We start from the raw sequence: 21082 nt of genomic DNA on the forward strand, positions 1-21082 counted from the left end.
ACCTTTATATATGACTAGGTTCATACATTGCATTAAACCAGGATTTCTAAAGAATTGTTGAACAAGCCATAGTAGCTTGATTCATGTATAATGGTTGGGCCTAAGCTAACAACTACATTACAGATTTGTGTTGTATGAGAACCAGGCCACTGTGTATTGTCACTGTCTACTTATATTGTTGAAAAGGAGTTCAATCCATACGCAAAGAAAGGTGGAAGCTCTCCCATCCAGTGGGCAGCAAAGGGATTCAAACTAGCAAAGGATGTTTTTCAGCTAACTTCTCACACTGTCACTTGAGAGCCACTTAGCAAATGCAGCTTCACATTGTGATTATGACTTTATTGGAGATCTTAAGACACCTCATTCTACCTTGGAAAATTTTAAAATGTGGATTTGTTCAGGAGGCAATGACTCACAGTAGTGAAGCATTCAGAGGATAAATCACCATGCCAAAAAGTTAATCTTGTGGAGGCTTCCCTATTTAGCAACTGAGTAAAAAAAAAATATCGTGACAAACAGCAGCATTAAATCTCAGTCACTTCTACTCTCCTTGAACTGTCCTGTTACTCTTAGGCTCATAGTGAAAAAGAGAGAGCGAGAGAGAATAAGAAAAGAAACCAAAACTAAGCAAACCTGAATTCTCTAAATTTAAACAAATCAGAAAGCAACCGGTGCACAAGCCTCCAGTCAAGTTTCTGCTTATCTGCTTATCTTTTAGCTTGTTATCACCAGCTTCTACTTTTGGGGAAAGATTACCTTTATCCCCAAGTGGAATTAACACCTTCATTATAAACCTGCTTATTTGATCTTGCTAAATTTTACAGTTAAATTTTGATTGACCATTGTTTCAGGCAAATTTGAAATTCTTCTGGAGGTAAAGCCCATTTGCTCAGTGTGTATTCCAGAGCATGCAGTTCTGTTGACACTAATCAAATCTGGTCAAAGAACTGATACAAACTGCCATGTATATCACCATAAATGCCTCTTTCACATGAAGAGCAAGCGTAAGTGTGACAGATATTCTGAATCAATGCATTTAGATAAGCTGTGAGGTTATAGACCTGAATATGCTTACCTGGAAGCAAAATTCCATCTAAATTATTTTACAGGCTTCAGAATAAAATGTGTTCAGCAACAGCAAACCTCTCTGGATTGCAAATCTCTTAGGGGAGAACAGACAGTTACTTATGATTAAACCCATTAATTCCATTTTTTTTTTTTTTTGAACAGGCCACTGATTGTTTCTTAGCTGATTGGGATGACTGAATGATGTCCAGATCACCAGTTGTTAGACCGTGGAGAGGCCTTGTCCCAGTGTGATTTTTCCAACCTCCTTGATATATTTGTTTACAGTTAATCTGTCCCTTGTGAAGAGAAGGAATAGTAGCTTCTCAGCCACAGTCATCAAGTGGGATTATGACATCTGGATGGGTACTCCTGGGATACACAAAATGGTGTCTCCTTGTTCCCCTATAGTGGCAAAGTCAGCTCTGCTGAGAGAGCCAGAAGTTAAAAATATATATAAAAGGAAAGTGTAACTAATGCCAGCCTAACAATACTGCTATACGGATGGACCCTCTGTATATTATGAACATGGATGGCAATGACCAATACCTCTGCTGTTACATAACTATCCTAAGTTCTTGGTGCTTTTTTTTTTTTTTTGGTCATATGGAGTACAGGACGTTGTCCTCAATTGGTGTATGGGACCAACAAACTGGGATAATTTAGAGCAATGTTTCTCAAAACTGACAACCTTAAGATGTGTGGGCTTCAATTCCCAAAGTTCTGGGAGTTGAAGTCCACACATCTTAAGGTTGCTAAGGTTGAGAAACCCTGATTTAGAGAGAAACCCCTTGGAGCAACTCCTGGTGACTACATCGGCCTGTTCACCTTCTTTCCTTGGCAGCAATGCAATGTTGCCTTCTTTTAGGCAATGTTTTTTTTCCACATCCCACTCTAGTCTTCAGCCCTGGGATTACCTGGTGGTCTTCTATCCAGGCAGTTTCTTTTATTTTTTTAAAATCAGCCAAGGTTCTGCACCTACCGTGGCTTTGGTCTTTCGCACATCCTCCCTTTCGAGGCTCACGTACAAATGCCACTCTGGTTTACTATGCTATCCCTAAGAAAGCAGTCAGCCGTTGGATCAAGAATATTTGAATGTACGTAGCCCGTTTTTAGAGATTTCGGACGGCGGAAACCTGCACGCGGTTAATGAAGATTGCGATTCTAGGAGCCTTTACGAGCCGCTAGCAAAGGCCACCTAAATCAACCGGCTCCTCCGACGCTTGTTTACTCTGAAGCAGGCCCTGCTGTGTTTGATGGCTTTTCTTCCGAAGCGGGTAAGAAATCGTGGCATCGCGGCTTGGCTTTTGGGATTGCTGGTTCCGACACTGTTTTAACCCTCACCACAGCGGATCCACAGAGCGCTGACCACCGAAGGCACGACGGCTGAACTGCAGCCCCTGCTCTCCCCGCAAGATAAATCAAACCACATAATGCGAATGCGAGAGCAACCTTGGCCCGAGTGGGTGGGGATTGGGAAGAGAGGAAGGGGGCGGATCAAATCTGATGCGAGCCGAGGAAGGGAGCTAACAGGCGGTCGGTCACTTCAGTTTTAGCTAGCTGGGACCGGCTCCGTAAGGGTTAACGCGGCGGCGGCGGCGGCGGCAGTTCCTCTCCGGTGCTCCCCGCAGAGCCTGTTATGGCCTTTGAGCAGACGTCGCTAATGCCTCCCGCACCAGCCCCCTCTCGGGCTGCCACTGGGGTTTCCTGCTTGTGCGGCAGGCATTGAACGGGGCGCGAGCGAGCTGCCTGCGAAGCAGCGCCCGGGACCCGGCGGGGGCAGCGAGCCTTCCTCAGCTGCTACCCTAATCCCGGGTTCCTCAGGTGCGGCGTTTGCACTCAGCCGGGAGCTTGCAGACAACAGGTACGAGGCGGCGGGAATGGGCGGCCAGCAGCTAGGGCTGCTGCTCTTGCCGGCTAATGAATGGGCTCGAGGACGCCGGGAGCGCGTGCAGGCCCCACTGGAACTCGGGCGCGAGGGTTCGGAGAGGGGCTGGGGAGGGGGCGCCCAGGCCTCCACAGCCAGCCCCCGCGGGCTGAAGGAACGGGGAGAGAGGGGGGCTGTGGACAAAAGGAGAGGGGGTGAGCTGGCAAGACTCAGCGCAACCCCAGGATAAGGAGGAGAAGGGCCTGGAGCTGGAGGAGCAGCGGCAGCAGCCGCCTCTCTGCCTCCTTGTGATTTAGGATTTGCCTCCCCCTCCCCGTTTACTTGCCCCTTCAGTTGTAGCTTTTGGGGTGGAGATCCCATAATTGAAAGAGCAGGAGAGGCATTTAATGCTGGGAAGGTTTTTTCCCCTGCTTCCTCCCTTCCCCCCTTCCTGAGAACTGCTTTTTTTTTTTTTGGTAAAAAAACCACAACTTTTGTCTCCCACAAAGTCCCATGTGCTGGTGAGTAGGGTGCAGAGCCGAAGCAGCCGTCCTCTGGAAGAGTGCAATTCTTGGCTGCCCTTGAAGGGTGGAGAACTTGATTGGCTTTTTTGTTGTTGGGTTCCTTCTATTTTAATATTTTTAAAGACTCTGCAGTTAGAAATAGGTAACTTGCTTCATGCAACCATTTGTACTTAGCCCTTCTTCTGTCTTCCTATAATGCCCTGGACCATAAGCTAAGCAGTGGTCCTGGGTTTGCATAATGTGCTAGACTCAAATGTAGTTGATTTGTAGTTCTGAGTTGTTCAAACACAGCCACTATGTTTATTTGGAGACCTTGGTTTTTCCCTGTTTGAAAGGCCACTTGGGTGAAGATTGACACACACACACATTGTCATCCCACCAAATCCAAATTTTCTTAGTGCTTCTTAATCTAACCAATTCTATTTCCACCAACAGCTCTGACAAGGAGAGCCCTTAGCTGCCAAGGCACAGCTTAAAAATACGAAAACACAGCATACATAAATATAAATTCGAAATAATACTTGGTGCTTAGATTGCTTTTCATCTTCAAAGTGCTTTCACGCTCATTAGCTGAACCTCTGCATCCCCTGGATGGCGGCTTAACCTGGGATGATTTATGCAGAATATCAAAGGGGGCTCTTTCTAGTGCTGTCTTGTGCTCCTGAGTCTTGCTTTGTTCTTCCCTGGTAAGCTCATGCCTGAAGCCGCAATTTCTTTATGTCAGGAGAGACTGCACCCCAATTCTGAAGATCAGAGAAGAAATGGCATAGTGGCTGTGTGCACAGATGATGGAAAATGGCCAGGAATTTTCTCCTCTTCTAGATCAATGATAGTTTAATAGGGACGTTAAAAGAAAGAGGAGACAAGGTAGTTAAACTAATTTCCTTCTACTTTAAAGCAAATAGCTCAATTACAAAATTCCTTTACTGTTTGTGACAAAACAAGATTGAGCTGAGTGACAGTTATATTGCTGTTGCTCTTGTTGAGCATTAAGCTGTTGGATTTTCCACACAATATTAGCAATACCTCATTGTGACATATAAGTTAATAGCATGCTATGAAAAAACGATGAGCATGTCCTGTGGCATTTTCTAGCATGCTACCTACCATACAAGCTGCTGATGTCCAGTGGTATCGTTGGTGATAGTGTGGAACAGGACTGTGTATTTAACTTTATTAAGGCAATTAAGGATTTCTTTTGTGGCTGGAGCACAAAATATTAATTCCATTGAGTGCCAAGTATTGGTCCAGAATGTCCAGACTTGGTGAAGTCATCCTTGTAACAGTGCCTTAATAAAAAGTAGAATTAATTACATGAACCAGGCACATTGGAGAATGTGTAAGCAGAATATAATGAAACATCTACAAAAAAATAAGAGTGTTGCTTCTATTAATGCTGGAGACCACTAAGTGAAAGGCAAACAGCTAGAATTAAAATGCCTGATTTTCCACTCATTACTTGGAAGAAGAATTAGATTTGGAAGCTAATCTTTAGCAGTGAGGCTACTACAAGGAAACTGAGAGACAGACTTTTTAAGGGACCAGGCATTTAATTTAGTAAGACATTTTAAATTAAAACTCCTAAGTGTATCTTGTAAAATTATTATGTAATATTTTGAGTGTGAGTTCCTACTTTATTACTGTGTACATTTTTATAATTTTAAAACAATGTGCTTGGGTTGATTTGGGAGGAGATGGCAGGGGTCACAAATTAGCAACAGCTGTTATACATTTTAGTCCTCTCAAACATAAGAACAACTAAGAGTTTCTTCAAAAGATGGCATCTGTTGCCTTCTCTCTGTGCTGGCATTTGAGCTTTGGAGCAAGAGCTGTGTCAAATAATTGCACCCTCCAACTGCTGCTCTTGAATTACTCTGGGTATCCCAGAGATTCATGATTGAGGAAGCAGGTTGACAGTAATGCTTGGTTCTTTGCTGCTAAGAAAGAGTTGTTTGTAAAACATAGGAACAAAGAATGGTGGGATATGGTACCTAGGAAGGATGTGTGTATGATAAAGGCTGCAGTCTGATAATGATGGTCTGGTTTATATTTCCATATAAGACTACAGAGTGAATAAAACTCTAAAGCTAGGGCTACCATGTCTTGGCTATAAAAATCTAGATTACTAGATGAGAGCAAAGAGCTACATGAAATGCTAACTCTTTGCTATCATGTAGTAGTTGCCTGGATTTTTGCAGCCCAGATCTGATAGTTCAGATCAAGTTCTTAAAGTCGCTCAAATTAAACATTTTTTTTTTAAAGGAAATTTTCTAAATGCCATCCTGACAGCCCTGTTGGAAGATGGAGACTCAGTGGGCCTTATAATTTGCAAATATTATGGTAGTTTTGGAGTATCTAGATTGATATGGATGGCAGTGACCAGTGGACTTGGTGTTACAGAGTACAGTAAACCATCTTCACTTTCTTCAGGAAACCTACAGACTGGCTTGGAGTCACTCAAGGAGAAATCCATGACAAGTACTCCCTGACCCCCCTGAACCCCTTTGTAAATTAGCAGAAATTGTCTGAAGCCCTAAAGTTAATGCCTGCCTGATATTGACTGCAGAAGTTCATATGACCACTATAGAGCAGCAAAGAGATACAAAAAGGTTTCTTTGCTGCCATCTCATGGTGATCTTGATTAGATAGCACAGATAGTTAGTAGCTGTACTAAAGCTACTTCTTTCTCCTTTCCCATATAGTTAGCTGGATGAAAAAGGATGAAAAGTGCTGTTCTCCTCAGAGACATCCCTTGACTGCATAAAGCCCTAATCCTCATGTCCTTTTCAAATCATCTCCTTTCAAAAGGTGCTCTCACAGGAATTATGGACAAGAAAAAGCTGAGGCATAAATGTGAATTGAATTTAGCATTGAAGATCGCTGCACTAATAGAGAATGGTCCCTGTTCTCTAATTTTGATCTGATCAGCGGTTTCAGGTACTGCCCCAAAACAAATAGGCTATCTTTCAAGAAACTGAGGCATATGATTCTAGTACTACCTGGATGAAAATAGCTTTGGAAGAGGAACTTACTCAGTGTTGCTAAGTGGGAGAGAGGGAAAGAACTGCTCACACTTACACACGCATGGAAGGAAACTGCATTAATTAAAATAAAGGATTAAAGGAAATCACCAAATTGCAGGAGTGGATTGGCTTAGCAGTGTACACTTTCTGTGTCTGCAAGTCTTTGTGTTGTTCTGGCTTGAGCCTTAAACAAAGCACTTTATAATCCCAGCTGGAAGGCCCCTTTTAGCTTCTGAATTTACAGCACAGCTGTAGCATTTAGCCAGTAACAAGCTGATGATGGTGTTTCTTTCTTTCTTTCCCTTTTTATGACTATGTTTGCTTCCTTTTTCAGAACTCTGTATTATTTTTTTAAACTTAGTTAATGGTAAATTTAGAATGAGTTTTGCTTCATGGGGAGGTAAATTCTCTTTTGAGTTGAGATTGACTCCTGGTGATTTAATGAACATGTCTGCAGTTTTCTTAACATAGCATGGAAGTAGTTTGTCACTATCTTCTTCCAAGATAGTCTTCACCTTTCCAGTCTAGCCTACAGCACTGGGATTTTCTGCTAGCCTCCCATGTAAGTAGTGACCAGGGCCAACCTTGCTTAGCTTCCAAGTCCAACCAGGTGCTGCTACCCAGTATTGAAGACTGAATGCTATTCTTGCTTAGACTTCCAATTGTATTTTAATGATCTATTTTATCAGGTAGATAAAATATGTATATAATAATTTTTAAGGCATTATAATACCTTAGTTGATCAAAAAGAAAAAGGATGAACACATTTTGGCATCTCTTTACTTGATGTAAGTATTTTCAAGCTTGATATGGGGAAAGCAGTTGGTGTGTAAAACAGAAGTGTTGAGGCAAATGCATGAATACTGTATTACTCTTGGAAGTTATATATAAATCTCCTTTGGCTGTGATCCATTCGCTGGCCCAGCTTTTTTGTATGTTCTTCAAGAGCAGAACGTATGTTCCTGTTCAAAAAATTTTAAAAATTGCAGGGTCATATTTTGTTTAGAATTTTATCAGAAAATCACATGTTTTCATTTGCTGCAGTTTTGTTTTCTCCCATAAACAACTTCTTCCTCTTCCTCAGTATAATACAGTGGATAGAAAGGTATTCTACCTGTCTGCTTATCTGAATATCTGGTTAAAGCTCCTGATTTGTTTTATATTGCAATAAAATAGAAATAATGATCTCACAGTTGATTGATATGAAGGGGTTGGGCAATAATTTACATTGGAAAATTAAGCCCAACAATCTTATACTCATCAAGAAGTAAAATCCATTGAATTTAAGGGATTTCTGAACACCCATGTATATCACTGTGCTGCAAAAATACTATAAAATGTGGGAAAACCTCTGTTTATATGAATGAAAGTCAAGCTGCCATCTAATTGCATGTTGCAGCCTTAGCGGCAATGTGAAAGGTGTGCCCCAATTGAAATCTGTAGGGTCTAATATTGCTAGGTATTTGTGAATTGCTTTTATTACATCATAACTTGTAATAATTTAGTTGAGTTGGTAATACTTGAATACAGTGATACCGAAAAGTTGTGCGTCCAGAGTCAAATGTCTAGTCATCAAAACCTATGTTCTAGGAGGCAAATACTATATGGATGTAGTGGGATGGATAGAGCTAGGGCTGAGATGCCTCAGGCTATAAAATGATTCCAGTTCTTGTGGTTGATTATTGCATACAATGTGCTGCAGATGTTGTTAACATCAAATACTAATTCCCTTGGGTGACTTGACTTGCTTTTTAAACTTTTAATTGCTGGGATTGCCTGCATATCAGCTAATGAATGGGTGCAAAAAGAGGCATGCTGTTGAATGAACCTAGAAAAGGGCCTTTATCTTGCAGATCTTACAAATCTTGATATGAATGGAAGGGGAATATGAAAGGAAAGGTGGCAGGTCTCTGTGTTGGTATAATCTAATTCTTTAGAATGACGTTTACTTTTTATGTGTATATTGCGTTCTGCCAGATGACTCCTGTGGCATTTCATTGTATAATACAGCCATGAGAGTAGTATACTATAGCAAAATAGATACTTATACAATAACTTCCATAGCAGAAAGGAAGGTGCTATTGGTGAAAGTGCCCTGCCTTCAGTGGCCATCCATCTAATTTCAGATGGGGAGGGTATCTGGAGGAGACTTCACAGCTGACTCAGAATATGGTAGATTATTTTGGCAGCAGCCATTCCTTTAAGTATTGTTATTCCAAAAATGGTTTTAGAATATGGATTTGCAGTGATCAAAAACTGGATTCTATTTATGACTCTTTTTTAGGAACCATTGTTATACATTCTCAATGTCTGGCAGTCTAGTAATCATTTTCTGAACAAAGTAGCTTTTAGATAGTCTTCAAGGTAATCTCATATATGACATTTTAGAATAGTTGGTCATACATGTTATTGAACTGTGGATTGCCACGGACAGATTAGCTCTTTCCAGAAAAGGCTGTAACAGATGTGCCAGCCTCATCTAGTGAAAGATATCCCTTCTGCCTCCAGTAGCAAAATATTGGATGTAGGAACACCCTCTTACATTACACTGAGACATAATATGGTTTACTTGGTTTTGCCAAATGTATTTTTTGAGAATGATGGCTTAGCTTAATATGTAAGCCAGCTTGGTTTTGTCAGCACACTATGGATAACAAAATAATAGGATAGTACAATGTAAAATCATTGCAATTGTGGGGAAATACACTCAGTCAAAGCTGGCTAAACACTATCAGTTTGAGCGAAAAACTTATTTCCAAAACTTCTGTCAAAATTTCTAGATTACTGGTTTAATCCAGTCCATCCTGAATTCCAGGCACTGGTTCAGCACTTCCAGTCACCTGACTCAGATGTAAGGAAAAATAGAGTTGAGTATTCTTATACTTTAAGCACTTATTGTTGAAATATTTATATTCAGATGGTACATCAAGCAGTTCAACCAAAATATTTATAAGAATGTGTTAACAAAGACCTAGTATTCTGTTTTGTTTTGTTTTTTTCCTTTGTCCACCCCAATCTTTTATCCTTTCATGTCATATTTTTAGACTGTTAAGTGTAGGAGAGGGACTGGCTTATTAGTGATCTTTCTAAGCTATGTGTTGAGCCCTTTTCTGCCAAATCGCTTGATTATAATGCTTTTAATAATAGAGGAAGGAAGGAAAGGATGTGCTCACATGCAGAGAAGAGGCAATAAAAGGTAGGAAGGAGAGAGTGATCTACTCTATGAATTGGAATAATACATTCTTAGAAACCCTGCTTCTTGTTTTGCAGTCATTATTAGACTATGCATGCAAATAATTAAGTCTCCCTTTTCCTCTATCCCTTGTTTAAATAAGCAAAAAATTGGAAGTACCCTGGAATCTTTATTTCCATGTTGTAAAATGTTTGGGTTTAATTTGAATATCTGCTTTTATCTGTGGCTTCTTAGGAGAGTCACAGGCCAGAAATTCTGATTTCGGTGTAATAATAAACCATGGACAGAACTTTCCTGGTTTGTTTAGCTGTTTCTGCTAGTAATGGAAGCAGACCCAGTTGGAAATAATTGGATTTCATGGACCTGCATGTTCACCAGAATTTAATAAGCCAGAATATTTTAAAAATTGATCCTATTTCATTGGAATTGGGCGATTGTAAGCTATAGTTTGCTTTCAGTCTCTGGTTTGTAGGTAAATGTTTTCTTAACTTAGGAGAGGGAAGGAGTAAGGCGGTAAGATACATGAGCCCAGTGTTTAGTTACTAGGCTGTTGGCTTTGGTGATCACTAATACAGGTAGTCCTCGCTTAATTGACTGCCTCATTTAGTGACCGTTCAAAGTTACGATGGTGCAGAAACCCAGCTTTGCGACTAGTCCTTGCATTTATGACCATCGCAGCATTCCATGGTCACGTGATCGCCATTTGCATGCTTCCCAACCAGCTTGGGACAAGCAAAGTTAATGGAAAATGCGGAAATAAAATTGTAAGTCGCGCTCATTTGGTGTTTCACTTAACGACCACAGTGATTTGTCAATGACCAAATGGGAAGTAATGTTGTAAGCCCAGCATGGTCATGTGATTTTCTGCTTAGCAACAGAGTTGCTGGTCTCAATTGTGGTTGCTAAGCAAGGGCTACCTATATGACATCTGAACTAGACCTTGTAATGTTTTATATTGTATGTATTTTTAGTAGTCATGAATGCTGTGTGGAGAAATATTAAATCTGAGATTCAGATCTCCATGGAAGGTCTACTGAACATAGTGCTTGTCAGATTTCAGATTCAGATTTCATAACCAATCATTTTTTGAGATGAGATGTTCCATGTTGATTTTAGGACTTGTGCTTCCCATTTCTCATGCGAGGACAGCCTATTTAAAGCTTATATTTGAGTTTGGACAAATGAGTTCTCCCCTTTGTTCATATACAGGAAATTATGACATCTTTAGACCATAATTTGTATTCAATTTTAAAATTATGGCTTGTACAAATCTTCAATTTCATATATTTAGATAAATAGGAAATTGCAGTTTGTTCCCGGTCATCATTCAAAAATTGATTTTGTAAACCTTTCTTTTCATAACCAGTCATGGTCTAGTATACTCTCAGCCAGTTTGGATGAAATATCAAAAGTTAGGTCAGCATTGCTTATGATGAATTTTATGTCAGATATTTTGCTCCTGACATCTTCTGCCAATAATTATTTTTAATTTGCAAAAGAATCTAAATATTACTAGCAAATCTTCACAAACCGTAAAAATTAAATTTGTAAATTTGCAAAGCAAGGCTGTTATGCGATTATCTGGCATATAGTTCCAGTTGCTTCACATTTTTTCCATGAGCTTTACTGTCTTTCTGGAGTCTTGGTTACAAATAAGAAAATCAACAATGTGATGCTTGTGCGTTTCAGCAGCTTGGAAAATAAACCATTGTATTCCAGATGATTCTTGGGTTTTTTTCCTTTAAAAAGAGGGAGTATTCAACAGCTGCAACAATAAGTTTGTGGCTTCAGAGCTAGCATTGCAAAGGCTGTTTGAAAAGGAATTAAAAGTAAGGAAATATGTGTTCTTTTATTTTACAGAAAAAAATCTGTACTGAATAACAGTGCAATTGTTAGTAACTCTGTAGAAACATAGACATTCAGGGAATACCCTGATATCTCAGGCATACCCTTGCATTATTTGTAAAAGGCTAAGAATCTGTCATAGTATTATTGTTTTTGTAATCCATGTTTTAATGAAATAATTCACTAATTGATTTTGGTCTTTGTGTTTTCTTTGGATCAATTCATTGCAGTTTTCATAATCTAGCTATTTTAGCGGTGTAAATATTTGCAGTGAGTCTCTCCTATTTTATTTTTATTTCTGTACCATCCAGTCATGTCAGTTTTGGGCAGTGTACTGTAGAATCCTCCATCAGTCACAACCACTAAAACTACCCTACCCAAAACCACATTAAGATAATTCAGTGGTAACAAACCATAAATGAAAGAAATAAGGTCAGAGATATTCCTTTCTAGGAGTTAAAAACCTATTGAATCCTCTTTGATCTCCTCCAAAATGCTGTTTTTGAAGGGCAAGGCTCATCATATCCCACAAGGCCTGCCTTCTGTTCCATGTCCCTCATATGTCTTGGAGTGGTGGTACCTCAAGTAGGGCCTCTCTATGTCCATAGAGGATGGGCAAAATGATAATTAAGAGCCAGTGGGGTTAGTAACTAAGGTGTTAAACTCACATCAAGGAGACTGAAGTTCAAGTCCACCCTCAGCCATGGAAGTTCACTGAGAGACTTTGGACCAGTCATTCTCTCTCAGCCCAACCTACCTCACAGGATGGTTGTGACAAAAAATAGGAGGAGGAAGATCGATCGATCGATCTATCTATCTATCTATCTATCTATCTATCTATCTATCTATCTATATCACTGCAAACCCTTAAAGGAAAGTTGGGATATAAATCTAACAGAAATGTCTTCCTATGCCCCAGTGTATGGGCTTTTTGGCATATAAGTAGTACTTTGATTTGGGCTTGGAAAGTTACTGCTAAGTGACTGCAAAAAAGGTGTTCTGCAAATCTCTGTCTTGCTATCGAATAAATCAACCCAGAGTTCTCACTCAAGGCATGAATGACCAGGCTCAAATTATCTTATTTTGGGCATATTATGCGAAGACTTAGTTATCTAGAGAAGGCTCTAATGCTGGGAAAGGTGGAAGGAAATAGAAGAGGTTGACCAGCAGCAAGATGGATGGACTCAATTACAGTGGTGAAGAGTGCACCATTGGAAGAGCTGAAGGACCAGGTTAGAGACAGAGCATTATGGAGAAAATCTGTGTGGTTGCTAAAAGTTGACAACAACTTGATGGCATGTAATCATCATCATCAACCTCCAGAAACTGTTTCAAGACTTCCACAGCATCTCCAGTGATGTATCATTAGGATATTGATATCTTGCCCCAAACCTCTCCCAGAAACTTCATACAGATATTGAATGGCACAGGGGAGAAAGCCAAGCCCAGTGGTACTCTGCATTGGAGTAACCACCAGCTCAATCACTGTTACCCAGTGAAACTACCCAGTTAGATAGAAGTGAAATCACTGCAGAATAGGGACTCCAGCTTGGAATGCTTATAGGCAATCCACAAGAATTCAGTGGAGTGCTGTTGAGATGTCTAATCAGATCAGAAGGGGTTCAGAGGTCCATTTGAGTGGCCAAGGCTATTTCTATCCCATGATGGGGTCTGAATCCCAACAAGACAATCAGCTTGTAGGATACCCTGCCACCTTCTTAACAACCTTCCTTAAAAAGGAAAGCTGGAGTCAGGGTTGAATTGAAAGATGTCCTCTTCAAAAGGGGGGATATCACCACTTCTCAGAGATCCATGAATCATTTCCTGAATCCAGCTGTACAGAGACCCTATTTAGTCACCTGAAGGAGCATGGGTCCATAGCACAGGTAGCAGAGCTCATAGTAGACAGCGGTCTCTAAGTATTTCCTTTAAAAATAAAGGAAATTTATTTCCTTTATTCCTTTAAAATAAAAATAAGTTTCTGAAGTGACTGTAATGGGCAGTATTACTAAAAATTCCATGCTTAAAAAGATAGGTAGTTGATACAGTTTTTTTCCCCCATTAGTTAAGATATATAATTCAGAGGAATGGAAGAAATAGGAGCAGGATTCCTAGGCAGCAAAGACTGAAAACTGTTTAAAACTAAGCCAAACTGAAAAACCAGTTAAACTGGTGTTTTTGGATTTAAGCCAGTTAGTAATAGTAACTTCAGAAATAATAATAACTTCAATCCATGCAGATTTTTTCATTTGTTTTATTGTAAAAAAGCCAGAATACATTCCCTAAGCAGCGTCTTTGCAAACTCTGCAGTAGACTCCTTGATGTGGTCCTCCAGATGTTCTTAAAGCCACCACTCCTGACATTCCTCACCCTTAAACATGTTGGCTAGAACTGATGGGATTTGCAATCTTTGAAGGGCACCATAGGTTCCCCAATCTTGAACTATGGTGGTAACTAAAAAGTACCTTTTTCCTTGCTGGTCTGTCTGGAATCTTAGTTATCCAAATAAAAATAGTTTTAAAAAATGTTCTACTCTGTTAATAGCAGTTCTCCAGTGTAATGGTTAGTAGTTTTGTGATTTTTTTTTTCAAGCCCAAGGCCCATTTTTAACGCCAGTTTGCAACACATGGCCCGTTTTAGCTTGTTTCCTTGTTTGAACAAAGAAAATGGTGGCAGTGTTGTAATCAAGCTGCTGTGTATGTGCCAGTGATTAAGCGTTACTAGTATTACTACGTACTGCTGCTGCTGCTACTACTGCTACCATTCCACTTTTTCCAGGTTGATACTGTTTAGCTATTACTATGTTGGTTATTTAACTCCTGGAGTTTCCTGTCAGCATGAGATTCAGAAAGCTATAGGCCAAACACATCTGAAAGTTACCAGGTGTGGGAATTCAGCTGTTATAGTTAAGTGACACACATTGTGAATGTTTTGTTACATTTTGGGAATCTCTTCCTATTTAAGGTTTAACAAATTTGTGATAAATGACCCTGAATGTGCACTCTTAAAATTATGAAGTAGATATACTAGATATACTAGACATGAAAGTCTAATTATTCTAGCTGTTTTGCCTCCCTAAGCAGGATTGGAGGTTGATAGCTGCTATCCGGTATCTGGTAACTGGAGATATACTGCCATCTACTTTAAGGCATAATTCTATGTAATAGCTATTGATAGACAGATATTTCTTCTTTTAATGTGTTTGCCTGCTTGTCTTCCTCTTTTTTGCGTTTATCATAGGACCCAAATTCTATAGTCAAAATGATGTCCTTTGACACTTCCTTGTAGCCTGTCAGGTCTGACACATATGACAATACTCCTTTAAAGTTTATTTTTAGGTTAAAAAAAAAAACTTGGCATACAGCAAAACAAAGCACCAATCTGCAGCATCATTATTTCCAAGGATGCCACTAGCATCTATATAGATTCTGTTGCTATTCTTAGAAAATGAAATAGTGTTTTCCTGAAATGTGCTCACCTATTCCTGCCCCCAACAAAAGTTACCTGGGTTACTGGATAGCATCTAAGAGGGGGTGGTGAAGAGATACCTCAACCATTTTATGAGAAATGGGTACATTGAGCCTCATCTGGGGTATGGGTGCTTTGGGCCTAGCCACATTCAGTTTGGGAGCCATTCTGTGGTTGATCCAGGCAGTCATTTTATGAAAATGCCCCAAACATGCTTCCAAAATGTTAAGGCTAGTAGATATACGTCACTCAGAGTCACGTTATGTGAAATGAGCTGCCATATAAATTTGTTAAATAAATAAATGTGGGCTTTATACATCTGGACAATCACTAAGTGAAAGCAAAGCAATATAGATAACTATTTCCTGATGTAGTGATCATCTAGATTTTTGCAGATCTGATAGTCCTGTTAATTCCAAATGTGTCCACTGGACCAAAAAAAGACCCCATTACTAAAATAGGAATGAGGTTGGGATACATACAGATACCAGTGTGCCCAGCAGCCAGCTAAGTCCCATGCCTTCTACCAAATGGAGTGTATGGTTAGAGAACCATCTTATACAAGGTGGTGCTGGTTGAGTAGGAAAAACAGCTTACAATTTATTCTTCAAGAGTCTAGCATCCACCAGGTGCCAAGCACCATCAGAAATTGGCCAGTGTGTAGTCTACCTTTGCCAACCTTAACTTGGTGTGTGTAATCCCTGGAGAATTCCTGGTTTTGGCCTTGAATATAGAGTCTGTTTTGACCACTTTGCTACAGGGAGCTGTCCATGTAACTGGATCGGTAATGTTGATGCTAGTAGGTCATTCTGCTTCTAGTGTAATTGGCTGACACAACATGTTTCCCCACAGACCATCCTGAGGCTATATTAAGGTTTAGCAGGAAGTGATTTAATGACTCTATTGGCTGGCTTGTTACCTAGGAATTGTTGACTGGTTCCTAGTTTGTATCTTTGCTTTGTTCTCTGTCTTGTATATTTTGTACTTCTTATCTGTCAGGTGCCAGTTAGTTTCCGCCTGCCTTATTTTGCACCCTTACAGCAATTGCTGTACTTCCTTCTGTATTAAAATAACTATTTATGTTGGCATGTATCTCCAAGCCCAGCCAGACTGTCCTTCAAATGTATATCTCTTTGGCTCAGCCCAGTTTCCTGGCTACAGCCCTGTTTATTTGTCCTTCATCCTTTCCGCTGACTTCTTGGCTTAAAGAGTATGTAGCTGTGATTTGGATAACCATCAACTCCAAAACTGAGTTCTATAACTAAGATGGTAGAAATACACTTAATTATGCTATACTTGTAATGTATACAATTAATTACGCTATACTTGTAATACTGATGCACTAATGTGCAACTTCCTAATAATGTTTACATTCATGTATATTGGTCTACATCGGTATAAGACTGTTTGCCTGCTAGTTCTGATGATCCCTCTAATTTACTGGGATTTCTTTGTTCTTTTCAATATGTAGCAGGCGCTAATATAACATCAAAAAGCTAGGGAGTTTCTTTATGCTAGAAACATCCTGGATGGGCACTGTTGTGGAGGCAATATCAATTGCATATTACTGTTGCTAAAAATTCATTGTGTGATCTTGTGAGCCAGGTCTGTTCTGAGGAAATTACTCTTGAGGCAGCTGTTCTTAGCTTGATATCACTGGGTGCAACCCCACCCTGCTATAATGGTGAACTATACAAAATGTGCCAGTGATGGAACCATTCTTGAAATCAGTTGAATGGCCTCAGTTGGAAATAATAGAAGTAAGTTATTAAGAGTCTCTGCTGGGTGCACGTTTTATATTAGTCCATGGTAAGACAGTCATGGTTTGAATAAACTACAGTTGGCTGGACTAATACTACTATACTACTATACAATATTAAGCTATAAATGATGGCTTACAAACCACAGTAGTTGGGTTGACACAATATACTAAACCAAAGCCAAATAAACCACATTGTAGCTGAGCTTAAAGTTCTCATTTAGCATATTTATAAGAACAAAAATTAATAAATAGAATGTCTGGATTTATTAAGTTCAGTCAAGATGCTTTTAAATCTGATTTTTTTCCCCCTTTTGGCTCCTCATTTTCTCAAAGTTTTGTAAAAATTGGGAGGGACTGGCAAATTATAATCCTTATAAAATATGAAATATGTGGTAAATATGTGGGCTTATCTTTAATGTAGAAGTGTATTTGTTTTATTGGTTTTAATATGCTTCCCTGTTTGATTGCTGTGACATATAGAAGAAAGAAATGTCAAACGTTTAAAAGCAATTGGGAAAAGTACACCGTCCTCTGTATAAATATAAATCAACATTTTAAATATACGTTCTGATAAAGTTAAAATTTGGGCAATACTTGTAGAATACCTGTAATTTAAATACATATACGTGCAAAATAAGTTCAGTTGTAACAATGCTGATATATTAAAAAAATTACTGCATGCTTTTATTGTCTGAATACTGATCAAAAAGCTTGATTTTTATTTAACGAGCATTACATGTACTACAGTACATAAGAAATGTGCTTGCTTTTCTTTCACACAGAACATGTTCTTTAATTTATTTTGGATGAAACTGGGCTAGAAAGAACTCCTTGAACTCTTCTGATGCTTATTAATGTCTTATCAGAGTAATTGGTTAATGACTAGTTTTTTTTAAAAAAAAAAAGCTTGCAAAATGGTGGATAAATTACTCTTCCCTAATATATCAATAACTATGGCCATTAATAGCTACGGCCTGACATCAAAATGTATGGCTGAACCACTGTAGGAAAACATTCTAGGGCTGAAAAATGGCAGAAATGGAGTCTCAAGAGGTTGGGCTTGAAAAGTTAGATTACCAGTTATGTAACTGGATGGTATTTTGTACTTTGTTTTAATTATTGTAAACCCTCTTAAGTGCTTATGTATACATAAAGACCAGGTATACATTTAATAATACATACAATAAAGTCTCATCTAGTTTTCCCAATTGTTGCCCTTCAGATATATTAGCCTGCAGCTACTATCATCTCCGGGACGTGGTGGCGCAGCGGCTTAATGACGCTGAAAGTTGCCGGCCAGAAATGGTCAACGCTTCAGCGGTTTGAGTCCAGCCTTCGCGTTAACAGGGTGAGCTCCTGTTTCCTCCCCAGTTCCTGTCAACCAAACAGTTCGAAAACTCACGTGAGTAGATAAATGGGTACTCTCACTCCGGCTGGCGGCGCCTTGCAAAAGGAGTCAGGAGCAGTTGCCAGTAAGCGTGAAACCGCGCTCGCCCGAAAAGGGCGCAAAGCAACGGAAACTCCACCTCCGCGCGCCAGCTGGGCTCTGCTTTAGGAAGGAGGCTCTGGCAAACCACTTCCAAAACACCTTGCCTTGAAAACTGCAAGGACTCGTCCAAGCAGTCACTGCAGAGTCGGTAACGACTGAGCGCAGATTAAAAAAAAAAAACTATGATCTCCAGTCCAGCTGTAGTTCAACAGATCTTGAGAGTTCTGGTGGGGTTGATTTAATCTTTTGAATGTGACAAGCAATATGTTTCTCTGATGTTTATTAGAACAAAGGATAGCAGGTGAACAGATAAGATTTTGATTATCATAACTCTTTGCTGTTAATTTGAATTTTGGAACTCGCGGTCAAGGGAGGTTGCCCTGCTCACTTGAAATTGCTAGCATTTTCTTCTGGATTAATAATTTGCTGTTTCACTCATATTCCTTTGTGATCCATAAATACGTATATATTTACTGCTAAAGTTTCTTTGAGTCCATCAAACATTTCTATTGTTCTTCCGATGCCACTGCAGGTGATGGTACCTTGCCAAACTTGGTTGATCTTGAAAAAGTGAAGAAGGCCAGACTGGTTAGTACTTAGATGGGAGACCACAAGGAAATTCTAGAGCTGTAGGCAGAACAGGGAATTTGAAAAAGAAAAACTTGGAAGAAGGTAGTAGAAAATCATTTCCATACTGTTGCCAAGCAAAGATGGGCATGTCTGAGTAATCAGCAGTTCAGCTTGACTTACAGGATGGGTTTGTTTGTTTGTTTTTTGGTCAAAGATGAAACCACATTCTCAGTGCATGCTAAGAATTTTCTGGAAAAAGTAATCAAGTGCGTAGTGGAAGTGTGACACTTCCCAATATGCACAAGAGGAAGAAAAGAGCAAAGGCATATTCCTGCCATTGGCAAGAACATACAGGGTATGTTGTTATGTCTCCCTTCAGCTCATCTACAAAGCAAGGACTTGGCTATTCCATTTTTTTCCCTAGCCCTTCTTTGAAATGTGCAAGTGAGCATAGGTTTTTCAGTGTACTGTTGTATTCTATGTGTAGAAACCTTGCAGTTCACTGCTGCTTTTTGCATGATGGTGGTTTCTCCATCTTCTTGCCTTACACACCATGGTGTAACCAACAGGGTTCTATTTAAGTACTTCTTACTGTACTTTCCTTGTTCTCCCCCATCACATCCTTGAAATTACCCAAGAGTGAAACTGTACGGTCTGTCAGGCAAATAACTTTCACGGAGCTGCTTGCTGGTCATATGTACTGTAGTAAGAATCTCTCCAGATCAGTGCAGTCTTTTTTATATACTGCAAAAGATTTTTAATCTCATCCTATGCTGTACTGATTTGGTGGGAAGTCAGTCCCATTAGTGGAGTGGGATTTACTTCCATGTAAGTATATTTTCAGTAGTAATGTATGGCTGTGAGAGCTGGACCATAAAAAAGGCCGAGCGCCGAAGAATTGATGCCTTTGAACTGTGGTGCTGGAGAAGACTCTTAAGAGTTCCCTGGACTGCTAGGAGGTCAAACCAGTCAATCTTAAAGGAAATCAACCCTGATTGCTCATTGGAAGGATCGATAATGAAGCTCAAGCTCAGATATTTTGGCCACCTAATGCGAAGAGAGATCTCTTTGGAGAAGACCCTGATGCTGGGAAAGATTGAAGGCAAAAGGAGAAGAGGACGGCAGAGGATGAGATGGTTAGATAGCATCACTGAAGCAATGAGCATGAAACTGAGCAAACTCAGGGAGGCAGTGAAGGACAGGAAGGCCTGGCGCAATATGGTTCATGGGGTCACGAAGAGTCGGACACGACTTAACGACTAAACAACAACAACAAAGTATATTTCAGTAGCATCTAATGAACGCACAAAGGCTCCTGTTAATTAAGCAGCATGAGTGGCAAATAATTCAGTGAACCCAAGGAGTAGCAGTTGCCACGGTTTTTGTCCAATATGGATGATCCTGTACTCTTGTTCTGGGCCTCCCAGCCAGAACTCTGACTTTTGTGCAAGCAGTCTTACTTATCTCTGTGAATGTGTGTGTGTATGAGAGAGAAACAGAAATGTGTCCGTTGTCTCTACACAGAAATATATCTGCAGTATAAAAGGCTTGCATAATCAAAGGCTTTATATTATGCTCCAAGGCTGTATAATGGCTCTATTTAGCTACCAACCAATGTTTAAATTGCTGCAGTAATACTTGTTCATGTACATTTTAAAATGGTATTTGATTTTAAATCCAATTTATCCAGTTTTATATGCTGCTAATTGGCAGGTTTCTGCTGGTTTCTCTGTGTAAATTAGAGGTCGAGTTATATATTGCCTTTTACTTTATTTGTTTACATTTCAAATCTCCTGTTTTGTATAACAGGCTTTGTATAGCCTATTCTTGTGTAAATTCTTTTTCCAAATGAGTATGCAATGAGTTTATTTTGAAGATAATATGTAAAGGATTGCGGTCTTAGCATAACAATGTGTGATGGACTGTGCACCAAAATGGAAGGTAGTGAGCAATGGTCTGTCATACCTGTGTTAAATTTTGCTCTCTCTATCGTATAAGGCATAGTGCTGTTTCTTCAATCTGCCAGTGTTTGTCAGCTAAAGAAAGAATTGGTTTATTTTCAAAAGCATGTTAAACTTATAACACAATTAAATATCTACTGTTTTCAGACCCAGAATAGACTACATTCGTCTTTCCTTTGGCTACTCTGCAAGCATTCACCTTCAAGCAACTTAGTAGTTGAAATAGTAGGAGAGCTGCAGTTTGAGGAAAATGTGGTAGTGTAAATGTACTGTTTTAATATATGCATGAAGTGTTATTGTAATGGATGTTTAATT

The 21082-nt window shown here is 39.6% G+C and overlaps 1 long non-coding RNA gene across 3 annotated transcripts in view; it reads left to right on the forward strand.

Annotated features, from left to right (window-relative positions):
• Positions 1–2592: 2592 nt before the first annotated feature.
• LOC103052532 (uncharacterized) overlaps positions 2593–21082 on the forward strand; it is a 67278-nt gene continuing 48788 nt past the window's right edge. Inside the window, exons 1-2 of one of the 3 annotated variants that reach the window (XR_015795059.1) lie at positions 2593–2929; positions 17970–18149. This is a non-coding gene — a long non-coding RNA (uncharacterized LOC103052532). The remainder of the gene's footprint in view (positions 2930–17969; positions 18150–21082) is intronic. The other 2 variants (XR_015795058.1, XR_015795060.1) reach the window with 2 other exon arrangements.

This window comes from Python bivittatus, unplaced genomic scaffold (assembly GCF_059951505.1).
Source record: "Python bivittatus isolate LINGU-HERP-01145 unplaced genomic scaffold, Pbiv_v1 ctg000080_np1212, whole genome shotgun sequence".
NCBI classification, from domain to species: domain Eukaryota; kingdom Metazoa; phylum Chordata; class Lepidosauria; order Squamata; family Pythonidae; genus Python; species Python bivittatus.